General features: G+C 35.5%; 1 protein-coding gene across 1 annotated transcript in view; it reads left to right on the top strand.

The window, feature by feature from the left end:
* The window catches only part of CCDC73 (coiled-coil domain containing 73), a 127,929-nt gene that overhangs the window by 69,647 nt on the left and 45,004 nt on the right, over window positions 1–13,278 (top strand). The window lies entirely within an intron of this gene.

Here is a 13,278-nt window from a genome sequence, read left to right as displayed (position 1 = left end):
ATATGTCAATCTCAGCACCATTTATTCATTCATTCTTTAGTATTTGATTGTGTCAAGTCTATGTAATGTAGCACTACGGGTACAAGTCTGAAGAAAATAACACATTTTGCTGCTTTTTTGAGGTTTATAGTCCAATGGAGGAATTAGACACAAAATACATAATCACACAGATCAATTTAAAACTGTTATAAATGATATGAAGAAAAAGGATGTGATGACATTATAATAGGTGAATTTATTATGTTGGTGGTAAAGGGGTAGGGGAGAGAAAAGAAAAATGTTTCAGGCAAGGAGAATAGCATATGCAAAAGCCCTGAGACAGGGAAGATTTTTAGTAATAGCTTCTCAGACTTTTGGCTAGGATTAGGTATAGGAAAGAGTTTAGTATATGTGAAGGACTGGAGAAGTCTGGTATGGCTGGAGTATCGTGAGTGAAGGAGTACTTGAACATTGAACTCTAAATTGGCATAAAGCCATAAACATATTTTATTCCTCATATCACAGTCATTGGCTCAGAAGTGGACAGATGACCTTAGCTAGTGGCTATAAACCAATAAGAATGTAACCCTCACTGTGGCTCTCAGTCATTTCTCTACATGAGAAACCAAAAAGGAGGAACCTGAGAATGTGGATGTCAGATTGGTGTGAAGTAAAGAAACCTGTTCTTTGATGACATTTTTGAGTCCTTGGATCCACCAACCCTACCATTCTATACCTCTAGACTTTTCAGTTATGTGAATCAATAAATCCCCATTATTATTTAAGTTAGTTTGGTTTGGACCAGTTTAATTTTCCATTATTTGCAACTAAAAATACCTTCACTCATACAAGGTAAGAGGAGGGAGAAATAGGAAGGCCTTATTCTTATTTTCTCAGCAAATGACCTCTTGTTTCCTTTCCCTACTCCCTTCAAAGCCCCATCTGAAATAATGCCACTTTGGACCACCTCCCTATCCCTGAGAGTATTATATTTTGTGTGTGTGTGTGTGTGTGTGTGTGTGTGTGTGTGTGTGTGTGTGTAGAGAGAGACAGAGACAGAGACAGAGAGAGATGCCTATCTTTACTGACGCTCAGTAAATGCTCTAAACTAACATTTACTGAGTGCCACTTAAATATTTACTAGTAAGTTACACTTTGTAATTATTTATCAATGTGCAAAATACCTTCCATTTGTTCCTCCAGATTCAGATGTATCCATCCTTTTCTCCTTGTAAGGCTTACCTATGTGGATTCCATCAGTGTTCCCATATCTTCTGGCTTCCTGTTGAGTTGGGCCAGTGGAAAGCAGCCTGGACAGGAGATAGGAGGAAAGAGAGTGAATTAGAGGGAATTCCCTCTATGTGAGGTCACTTTAGTGTGGCCTTGTCCCTCAGTATATCACTAGTTCTCTCAAACTGGCCTACTCTGTGTAATGCTCTCTTTCTGGGTTCCAGTAACTTACCTTTTTGTTGTTTTTTGGGTCCAGTGTAGTGACATCTCCATTGCTGCTGGCCCCTAGAACTTGCACCATATTTTATGGTTCCTTTATATTGTGTCTACAGTTTTGTGAATAAATCATCTTCAAATTATCCTAATTTATGTGTACCATCTGTTTCTTGTTGGGATACTGATTATACACTTGGTCAGAGTGTTAACATTAGTGAGGCCAAGCTCCCCAATTCAGTTTCTGTATAAGCTGATTGGTTGATTTAGTACAAAGAAATTTCTTTTTTACAAGGATTATACCCCAAACCTCAATAAATCATTTTTGCAGTATGTATTTTGGACTCAATAAATAAATGAATATGGATGATATTATCCAGATACTTCATTACTTTTGAGGAAATTTTAAATTTTGGGTCAGTGTTGTTGCTTTTTTTTTTTTTTAAGTTTATTTATTTTTGACGGAGATAGAGTGTGAGCATGAGCTGGGGAGAGCCAGAGAGACAGGGGGATACAGAATGCGAAGCAAGCTCCAGGCTCCGAGCTGTCAGCACAGAGCCCAACGTGGGGCTTGAACTCACGAACCATGAGATCATTACCTGGGCAGAAGTCGGACGCTCAACCGACTGGTGCCCCTGGGTCAGTGTTTCATCTCGGTTTTAAATGGATTCTGCTTTTAAAAGGGAAGAAAAATACCCCAAGCATTTATAGCTATATGTATACATTGAATTTCACTATTTTTATTTATTGATTTAAATTAACAAACTTTATTTTTTAAAGGGGTGCCTGGGTGGCTCAGCCTGTTAAGCTTGACTCTTAATTTCAGATCAGGTCATGATTTCATGGTTGTAAGCTTGAGCCCTGCCCTGAGCTCCGTGCTGAGTGTGGAGCCTGCTTGCAATTCTCTCCCTCTCTCTCTGCTCTTCTGCTGGTGTGCACATGCTCTGTCTCTCTAAAAAGAATAAAATGAACTTTATTTTTTTTAGAGCATTTTTAGCTTCATAGCAAAATTTAATGGAAAGTATAGAGAGTTCTCATATACTCCTTGACCCACACATGTACAGTCTCTCTCACTGTCAACATCCTATACCAGAATGGTGCATTTGTTACAATTGATGCACCTACATTGACACATCAGTATCATCCAAATTCCATTATTTACATTAGGATTCACTCTTGGTTTTGTACTTTATCTGGATTTGGACAAATGTTTAATGACCTGTAACCACCATTGTAGTATCATACAGAGTAGTTTTACTGCCTTGAAAATCCTCTGTGCTCTGTTTTTTCATCTGTCCCTTCCTATAACCCTTCGCAACCACTAATCTTCCTACTATCACCATAGTGTTGCCTTTTCCAAACTGTTATAGAGTTGGAATCATATAGAATGTAGCCTTTTCAGATTGGCTTTATTAGTAGTGTGCATTAAGTTTTGTCTAATGTCTTTTCATGGCGTGGTAGCTCTTTTATTTTTTTAATTTTTATTTTTTTTTAGTACTGAATAATATTCCTTTGGCTGGATGTACCGCAAACTATCCATCCTCCTGTTGAAGGACATTTTGGTTGCTTGCAAGTTTTGACAGTTATGAATAAAGCTACTATAAATATCTGTGTACAGATTTTGTGTGCACGTGTTTAAAACTTTTTTGGATTAATACAAAGGAGCATGATTGTTTGGATTGTATGGTAAGAGTATGTTTCATTTTGTAGAAACTGCCAAACCTTATTCCAAAGTGGCGATATCATTTTGCATGTCCACCAGCAATTGCACATTCTACATGGTTGTGTGGTGGTATCTCTCTGTTGTTCTTATTTACAATTCCCTAATGACATATGATGTTGAGCATCTTTTTATATGTTTACCTCCCATCTGCATATCTTCTTTGGTGAGGTGGCTGTTCAGACCTTTTATCCATTTTTTAATTTGGTTGTTCATTTATTGTTGGCTTTTAAGAGTTCTGTGTATAATTTGGATAACAGTCTTTTATCAGATGTATCTTTTTAAAGTACTTTCTCCCAGGGACGCCTGGGTAGCTCAATTGTTAAACGTCTGAATCTCACAGTTCATGGGTTCAGACCCCACATGGGGCACTGTGGTGACCGCTTGGAGCCTGGACCCTGCTTCAGATTCTGTATCTCCCTCTCTTTCTCTGCCCATCCCGTTTGCACTGTTTCTCTCAAAAATAAACATTAAAAATAAATAAATAAATAAATAAATAAATAAATAAATAAATAAATAAAATATTTTCTCCCAGTCTGTGGTTTGACTTCTCATGTTCTTGATATTTTGGAGATAAATATCCAAAGCAGAAGAGAGAGCAGAAGGTTTTAATTTTAATGAAGTGCAGCTTATCAATTTTTTGAGTATGTGGATTTTAACTTTGGCATTGTACCTAAAAAGTCATTGCCATACACAGTGTCAGCTGGATTTTCTCTATCTGTCTTATCTTCTAGCAGCTTTATAGTTTTGCATTTTACATTTTGGTCTGTGATCCATTTGAGTTAATTTGTGAAGGATCTAAGGTCTTGGTCTATAGTTGTGGGGTTTTTTTTATTTTTTGTTTTTTGCATGTGAATGTCCAGTTGTTCCATCACTATTTGTTGAAAAGATTACTTTTGCTTCCATGTCAACTATCAGTGGGTTTTTTCCTGGGCTCTCATTTATGTTCCACTGATCTAATTGTCCATTCTTTCACCAATACCACACTGTATTGATTACTGTAGCTTTATAGTAAGTCTTAGAGTTGGGTACTGAAGGTCCTTGACTTTATTTTGAATTAGCTATTCTGGGTCTTTTGTCTCTCCATAGAATCACTTTGCTGACACTCACAAAATAACCTGCTGAGGTTTTGATTTAGATTGTAATGAATCTAAGATCAAGTTAGGAAGAACTGACATCTTGAAAATATTGGGTTTCCCTATTCATGAATGTGGAATATCTCTCCATTTGTTTAGTTCTTCTTTGATATCTTTCATCAGAGTTTTGTATTTCTTCTCACATAGATCTTATATATAGTTTGTTAGATTCTTACCTAAAGATTTAATTTGGGGGGGTACTAATGTAAATGGTAACATGTTTTTATTTTCAAATTATATTTGTTCATTGCTAGCGTATAGCAAATTGTGAGATCATAGAAAATATTATCTACTCCCATTTTCAATCACTTGTGATTTCCTAAGTGATAAAAGCACTTACAACATCTCTTGTTTTAAGATATATCTGTATCTATATCATCTATTTCTCTGTCTCTATCTATCTATCTATCTATCTATCTATCTATCTATCTATATAATTTAAGTTGGCTTCACACCCAGCATGGAACCCAGTGTGGGGCTAGAACTCATGACCCTGAGATCAACACCTGAGTTGAGATCAAGAGTTGAACACTTAACCAACTGAGCCATCCAGGTGCCCCAAAACATCTCTTGTTCTAATATTTGGTCTTTCACCCTGCCCCTGACACTGGGCTGCTAAAACCCTTATAAATTCCTAAGTGATAAAAGCACTAAGTGCATCATTTGTTCTGATAATGTTACTCTGGATGGGCTCCTGAATGGGGGCTGGTGACCAGAAAGAGCAAGCCATGATTAGAAGCTTAAAATTTTCAGCCCTGCTTCTTTCCCACCTCCCTCTACACCAAAAAGGGAAGAGGAGCTGGAAATGGCATTAGTAATTGATCAGGCCTTCATGAGGAAGTCTCCATAAAATCCCAGTAGTGCCCATCTCAGAGGGAGGGTGACACACCTCAACTCCACCAGGGCAGAATCCCCTGTGCTTGGGACCCTTCCAGATCTTGCACTTTGGATATCTTCATCTGGCTATTCATCTATATCCTTTATCACATCTGTTAATAAACTGGTAAACTTAAGTATTTCTCTGAGTTCTGTGAGCTGGTGTGGCAAATTAATGGAACCTAAGAGGGGATAGTGGGAACCTCTATTTATAGTCAATTAGTCAGAAACACCTGGCCTTGAGATTGGCATCTGAAGTGGGATGGGAGCTGTCTTATGGGACTGAGCTCTTCACTTACAGGATCTGACACAGCCTTCAAGTAGATAGTGTCAGAAGTGAATTAAATTGTAGGACACTCAATTGATGTTGCAGAGAATTGCCTGGGGCCGGGCAGGGGGGGGGGACACCCTCAAACCCTTGGTGACCAGAAGCATCAGAAGTGAAGTGTTCTGTGTAAAGGAGACACACAGGAAAAAAACACAGGAGGAAGAACTGGGTTTTTCCCTGCACCAGAGGGAAGAACTGTAGGTTTTTCCAGTACAGAAAGTGATTGACTTTTGTATATTAATGTTATATCCTACAACCTTATTATAATCACTTATTAGTTCCAGGAGGTTTTTGCTGATTCTTTCACATTTTCTACATAGTCAATTATGTCATCTGTGAACAAAGATAGTTTTATTTCTTCCTTCTTAAATCTGTGTATCTTTTTTTTTTTTTTAATTTCCTTTTCTTATTGCACTAGCTAGGGCTTCCAGTATGGTGTTGAAAAGTTTTAGTGAGAGGGGATATCCTTGGCTTATTCATAATCTTAGTGGGAAAGTGTGAAGTTTCTCATCATTAAGTATGATGTTATCTGTAGGATTTTTTTTAGATGTTCTTTAGCAAGTTGGTTCCCCTCTATTCCTAGTTCTTTATCAAGGAGGTTACCCTCTATTCCCAGTTTGTTAAGAGTTATTATCACAAGTAGGTGTTGGATTTTATCAAATGCTTTTTCCACATCTATTGATATCATGTGATTTTTTTCTTTTGCCTGTTGATATAGTGGATTACATTAATTTTTGAATGTTGAACCAGCCTTGCATAACTGTGATAAATCCCACTTGGTCATGGTATATAATTATTTTTATATATCGTTGGATTTAATTTACTGTTATTTTGTTGAGGATTTTTGTATCTGTGCTCATGAAAAATACTAGTCTGTAGTTTTCTTATAATGTCCTATTCTTGTTTTGTTATTAGAATAATGCTGGCCTTGTAGAATGAGTTCAAACTATTCTTTCTATATCCATATTTTGAAAGAGATTATACAGAATTGGTATAACTTCCTCCTTAAATGTTTGGTAGAATTCACCAGTGAACCCATTTGGGCATGGTCCTTTCTGTTGTAAGCTTCTTATTGATTCAATTTCTTTAATGGATTTAGGTCTATTTAGATTGTCTATTTCTTCTTGTGTGAGTTTTGGCAGATTGTGTCAAGGAATTAGTCCATTTCATCTAGGTTATCAAACTTGTGAGCATAGAGTTGTTTATAGTATTTAAAAAAAAATTTTCCCTTTAATGTCCATGGGATCTATAGTTACGTCCAATTTTTCATTTCTGATATTAGTAATTTGTGTCCCTTTTTTTTCTTAACCTGGTTAGAGGTTTATCAATTTTATTGATTGTTTCAAAGAATCAGCCTTTGGTTTCCTTGATTTTCTCTATTGATGTATTGTTTTCATTTTCATTTTCATTTATTTCTCTCTAATTTTTATTACTTCTTCTGTTTATTTTTATTTTACTTTGCTTTTTCTAGTTTCCTAAGTTTAAAGTTTAGATGTTTTAGATTTTTTTCTTTTTCTTTTTTAAATAAAATTGTATTTGACATATAATGTTACATTAGTTTCAGGTATAAAACATAGTGATTCAATAAGTCTATACACTGTGCTCTGCTCACCACAACTGTAGCTACTATCTGTCACCATACAATGCTACTACAAGACCATTGACTATATTCGCTATGCCGTATGTTTTATCCCTGTGACTTATTTATTCCAAAACTGGAAGTCTGCATCCCCTACTCCCCTTCATCTATTTTGTCCATACCCTAACCCGACTCCTCTGGTGACCATTAGTTTGTTCTCAGTATTTATGGGTCTGTTTCTGCTTTTTATTTATTTATTTTTTTAGATTCCACATATACGTGAAATCTTCTGGTATTTATCTTTCTCTTTTGACATATTTCTCTTAGCATAATACCTTCTCGGCCCATTGTGTTTTTGCACATGGCAAGGTGTTATCCTTTTTATGGCTGACTAATATTCCATTGTGTATATATATCACCTCTTTATCCATTCATCTGTCATTGGACACTTCGGTTGCTTCCACATTTTGGTATTTTTTCTTTTCTAACATCTGCATTCAATGCTATCGACTTCCCTGTAACCATTGCTTCCATTGCATTCCACAAATTTTGTTTAGTTGTATTTTCATTTAGCTCAAAATATTTTAAAATTTCTCCTGAGATTTCTCCTTGACCCATGTGTTATTCAGAAGTGTGCTGTTTAAGCTCCAAGTATTTTCAAGCTACCATTTATTGATTTCTAGTTTAATTTTATTGTAGTCTAAGAGCAGACATTATATAATTTTTGTCTTTTAAATTTTTTAAGGTGTGTTTTACAGTCCAGACTGGTGAATGTTCTATGTAAGCTTGAGAAGGATTTGTAATCTGCTGTTTTTGGATGCAGTGGTCTATACAGTTTACTGGACTGTGAACTTCACAGTACTTCTCAGTTTTTTCTCTCGAGTGGTACAGGATGGTTAGAGGGGGCTGGATTTGGGTATCACCCTTTCCCTAGGTAGTTTAGGCTCAGGTCCAGTAGCTTCTCCTGAGGTCAGCCCTTGTTAGAAGAACAGAATGCCCTGGCATACTTCACAATGGTTCCTTCTCCCCTCCTCCTCTTGGAAGCAGGAGGAAATATTTTTTTCTGATATTCACTGTGAGAAGACTTGGAAGTGAAATTCACAAAAGTGTTTGGGCGGGGGGTTCCCCCATGACTGTGTCCCCCTAAATTTTTTTTTTGTTTTAACTCTCAGGGTTTTCCACACTGGGCCTCTGGTAGTCAGTCAGTCACAGTTCAGCTTTTCCTGTACTGGCATTAGTTCTTGCAGAGGTTTCTGTTTGTGGATTTCTGCTCTGGTAGTTTATAATTCTCCATATTCACCCATCTGTCTCTCCAATCATTGAGGTAGCTGTTTCCTTTATGACCTCATTTCTCTGACAGATCTAAGAAGAGTTGTTGATTTTCAGTTTGTTCAGCTTTTATTTGTTGTCAGGATAAAGTTGTCGGGACGAAGTTTAAACTCCTTACTTGTTTGACTGGAAATAAGAAGCCCTCCGTTTTTACTGACAGACTTAGTTTTAATTTTACTGAAATTAAAACTAAGCCTAGAGTGACAGACCTAAGTTTCGAAGAGGAGTGTTTTGTGCTGTGAGATAAATAACATATAGTTTAAAGCATAACTCAAGAAATCAGGAAATTTTGTTATTTTCTGTTTTAGCATCATTTCAAGGAAAGCAGGATTACTTAAAATAAAGATTGAAGTGGATTCTAAATGCTAAGCCAGAGCCCAAAGGCCATTAATATTTGTAACACTATTGTATCTAGTTCTTTGGTCTTATAACTTTCTTATAAGCCAAGAAAATGGTTTTATATTCCCTGGATTCTATCCTTATACCTGAAGCATCAGAAAGGAAGCGCATAGTGTAGCTCAGTATAAAACATTAGAAGCATATGTTCCTAGCCCTTGAAAGTTTTAAGTCTATCTAGAAAACTAGACAGTTTTTATGTAAAGAACATTTATTTTCAGTCACATCCTAGAATATTAAAGATGGCTTTTTTAATATAAGGAGAAAATATGTAATTTAAAAATTTGTAGTCTCTAATCAGCGGATTGTTAAAAGGACCATTCATTTTTGTCAATATTAATTGCGAATGCAAATAAATATAAATAACTAAATACTGACTACTTGTGCATAAGCACATTTTTGGTGATGTCTCTTTGATTCATTTATATTTTAATATTTTTCTCAGTGAGTTAATCACATTAATTTAGTGATTATATTAAAATATTCATATGCTTTTGTTCAGTTTTTACATTATTTACATTACTACATTATACCTCATAAGTTTCTGTATTAAGTTATATGGGTTTTTTTCATTAAATAAGGACAAATGTTTCATTATAGCATAATAATAATATATTTCTAACATATAGTTTAAGACTGGCCTGTAGATGGAGACGAGGCTCTTGTAAAACCATTGGCGGATTAGGTTAAAGAGAATGTCTCTTTCTTTGCACAGGTAGAATAGTGTTGCTCATGAGCACACTTACCCATTTTTCCCAGGTCTTGGAGCCCTACCAGGGCTAACTAAATGTACTGATGTGTCCTGCAGTGGTGGCCTATCTCTCTAGAGAGCATTACAGTCAGTGACCATGCTATTGTACCTAGTAGTTCTTGGAAGAGAGAGTGTACAAACAGGTAAAGTGAGAGGATTTTTTTACATTGAGAGTTTTAAGTCTGAGTAGCTGAAAGAGTAAAAATTTAAAAATACATTTTAATAGCCATTTGTAATATTTCAGGCATTCTAGGTATAAGAATTTTGTATTTTTTATGTAGTCTTAATTTTTAACTTTCAGAAAAGCTTTTTCATTTTTTATTTTCTTTTTCAGAAGCTAATCAAGTCTGGTAACATTGGCTATATCACTCACTTAAAACTTTTAATCATTTTCCCAAAGATAATTTTTATTTTTTTATTCTGTTTTATGATTTTATTTAGAACAGTTAAGCTATTGGTTTGTGATGAGATGGATTTTTTTTTGGGGGGGGAAGCAAAGTTAAATACACCAAACTTAGCTGTTAGATTAAACTAGATATTACAGTTTTGAATGCTGGGTTCACTATTATGGCAATCATGAAGAATTCCTGATACTATCTATGAGCAGCATTCATAACCTCTGGTATTTGTCTGAGTAAACGTCAGAGCACTCAAGGAGATAGTGATATTTAACAGACTACCCTGTACCAGAAAAGGAGGGGTAAAGGAAAAAAGCACAATATTTATGACTCTAGGAACTATAAGTTGTAATTTAATGAGATCAAAGCTTGTGCTGTTTATTCGCTGTGCTAACAGCTTTGAATAAAATGGTTAGAAAACAGACAATGTACTAAAAGTTCAGGATATTTAAAAGCTATAAGGGCTATAAAATCAAAAGCATATTTTCAGTGGAAAATCATTTCGTGGAGGTCTCTGATTTTAATTTATTATGTTCTTAAGATTAAGTAATTAATATAAGAAAAAGAAAGACATAAGAAATGATTAGCTTTTACTTTTGTCAGCCATATACTGGATTTTCACTCTTACCCTCCCCTTTCCCACTTTCTTGTTTCAGAACAATTATTGTAATAGGAATTGATGCATTTTAGAGTATCTCCTATAAAACTTAGCTAATTACAACAGCTCTATGTTTTCAGTTGAAAAGCGTAGAAAGCCATAGGAGTTTGTTGCACTTTATAACCTTGACAGAAGAAATAATTTGTAGAAAAAGGATTTTCCTTTATTAATTCAGATAATTGTAAGCCACTTCATGTGAGTATAAGTTTTAGTGACATACACTTCAGTTTAATTATACTTTTATCAGTAGAACATTGTGTCTTAGGAGTAAAACTAGACTAGATCATTAGTGTGAAACTAGCATTAAAAGGCATCCAATAATTTACTTTCTAAGTTATTAGAATGTTTGTTTACTTCTTATAAGTGTATCTTGCTTTAGGAAAATACAATATAAAAAATTAAAAGTTAAAAAATTGTTGCAAATTTTAAAAATTATCATTTTAGTGCACCAAAAAAAGCAGCTTGAAAGCAAGTTTTTGAAAACACCATTTTGTAAAGATGTACCTTATTTTAAATCCAGTATTATTGGTGGCTTTTTTAAAAAGAATCAATTGAGCACAAAAGATTTGTTTTTATTTTGTATTTATTTAATTTTATTTAATTTTTATTTCAGAGGGAGAGGGAGGGCGCAAGCAGGGAGAGGGGCAGAGGGAGGGAGAGGGAATCTCAGGCAGGCTCCACACTTGGCAGGGAGCCTGACCTGGGGTTTGATCCCATGACCCTGGGATCATGACACGAGTGGAAATTAAGAGTTGGGTGCTTAACCGACTGAGCCACTTAGATGCCCCAAAAGATTTGCTTTTAACATTCAGATGATACTTGACTAAATACTGAGTAACAATATAAAAATTAGCCAAATATCCTGTAAATCTGAATTGAGATTAAAACTTTAAGGTCCTCTAACACATATTTTCCTTTGAATTAATCTCCTAATTTTTTTAAATGTTTATTTATTTTTGATAGAGAGTGAGCAAGCGAGCACAAGTGGGGGAGGGGCAGAGAGAGAGAAAGGAAGACACAGATTCTGAAGCAGGCTCCAGGCTGTGAGCTGTCAGTGCAGAGCCCGATGCGGGGCTTGAACTCACAAACTGTGAGATTATGACCTGAGCCGAAGTCAGATGCTTAACGCAGGCATCCCATAAATTTTTAAGAAATTAAATTAATTGCTGAAATTACTAGATTTTTTTTTTTAATACCCTTCAGTAACCATAGTCAGTTTAGCTCCCAACCCTTGTTTTTAAATGTTTATCCAGGGTGGAAATAATAAGAGCAATACATTGTTTTGTTCAATAAGTTTAAGTCAAAGACCCTCTAGTTCTAGAGTAATGTTTTATTATACCATCTTATTTCTGTAATTGTTGTTTTCTAGCATATTCTTGGATCTGTACTTATAGTGAAGAATTAACCTATTTTAAGGTCACAAATTTAGGGCTGTTGATTACAGCAGTCAAAGTTATCTAGCCAAAAAAATACACTGGGGCAGAGGGAGAGAGAACGAGAATCTTAAGCAGGCTACAGGCTCCAGGAGCCTGATGCAGGGCTCAATCCCATCTGATCCCATTTGATTTCATTAAATCTTATTTTAGGTAAAGATAAGTCACATTTTTTTCATAATCATGTTCATCACTTTTTTCTTATTAGAGTCATTATAATGTTTAGTTCCTTTTATTTATTTAAAAAAATTTTTTTAACATTTATTCATTTTTGAGAGAGCACAGTGGGGGAGGGGCAGAGAGAGAGAGAGAGGGAGACACAGAATCCAAAGCAGGCTCCAGGCTCTGAGCTGTCAGCACAGAGCCTGATGCAGGGCTTGAAATCATGGACCACGAGATAATGACCTGCGCTGAAGTCAGATAGTTAACTGACTGAGCCACCCAGGTGCCCCTGTTTAGTTCCCTTTAGATTCCTGAATGTATTAAGCTGCTATGGGATAAGTATAAAACATGGCACCTTTCCTTGAGGAGCTCATGGTCCACAGGAAAATTCTTATTGTTTTTAGTTGTGAAAGAAGGAATCTTAATTCTTTAAATAAATAAAAGGATATTTAATTATACCATTATTAAGACACAGAATCTGAAGCAGGCTCCAGGCTCTGAGCTATCAGCACAGGGCCCAATGTGGGGCTTGAACCCATAAACTGCAAGATCATTACCTGAAGTTGGATGCTCAACCAGCTGAGCCACCCAGATGCACTAGATGGGATTGTTTTCTTTATTTCACGTTCTGCTGCTTCATTATTAGTGTATAGGAATGCAGCAGATTTCTGTGTCTGTTTTTGTTTTGTATCCTGTGACCTTACTGAATTCATTTATCAGTTCTAGTAGTTTTTTGGTAGAGTCTTTAGGATTTTCTATGTATAGCATCATTTCATCTGCAAATGGTGAGAGTTTTATTTCTTCCTTACAAATTTGGATCCCTTTTATTTCTTTTTGTTGTATAATTGCTGGGACTAGGACTTCCAGTACTATGTTGAATAAAAGTGAAGAACCTGCTCAACTTTGGACTCCCTGTTATGTGGAAGAATAAATGTCCTTAGTATTTGATGGTTTAAATATGGTTTTCTGATACCTGTAACCAAAGCATCCTAATTGATACTGCTGACACTTTGTGTTTTAATTACAGAATATTGTGTTTTGCAAAATATTGGATGTCTAAAATGTAAAATGGGTTCATTTTATATCATCT

This window comes from Lynx rufus, unplaced genomic scaffold, assembly GCF_022079265.1.
Source record: "Lynx rufus isolate CCGP_SWC_20201006 ecotype Redwood Valley unplaced genomic scaffold, mLynRuf1.p SCAF_9, whole genome shotgun sequence".
Lineage (NCBI taxonomy): Eukaryota > Metazoa > Chordata > Mammalia > Carnivora > Felidae > Lynx > Lynx rufus.
This window is presented reverse-complemented; position numbering and strand designations above follow the sequence as displayed.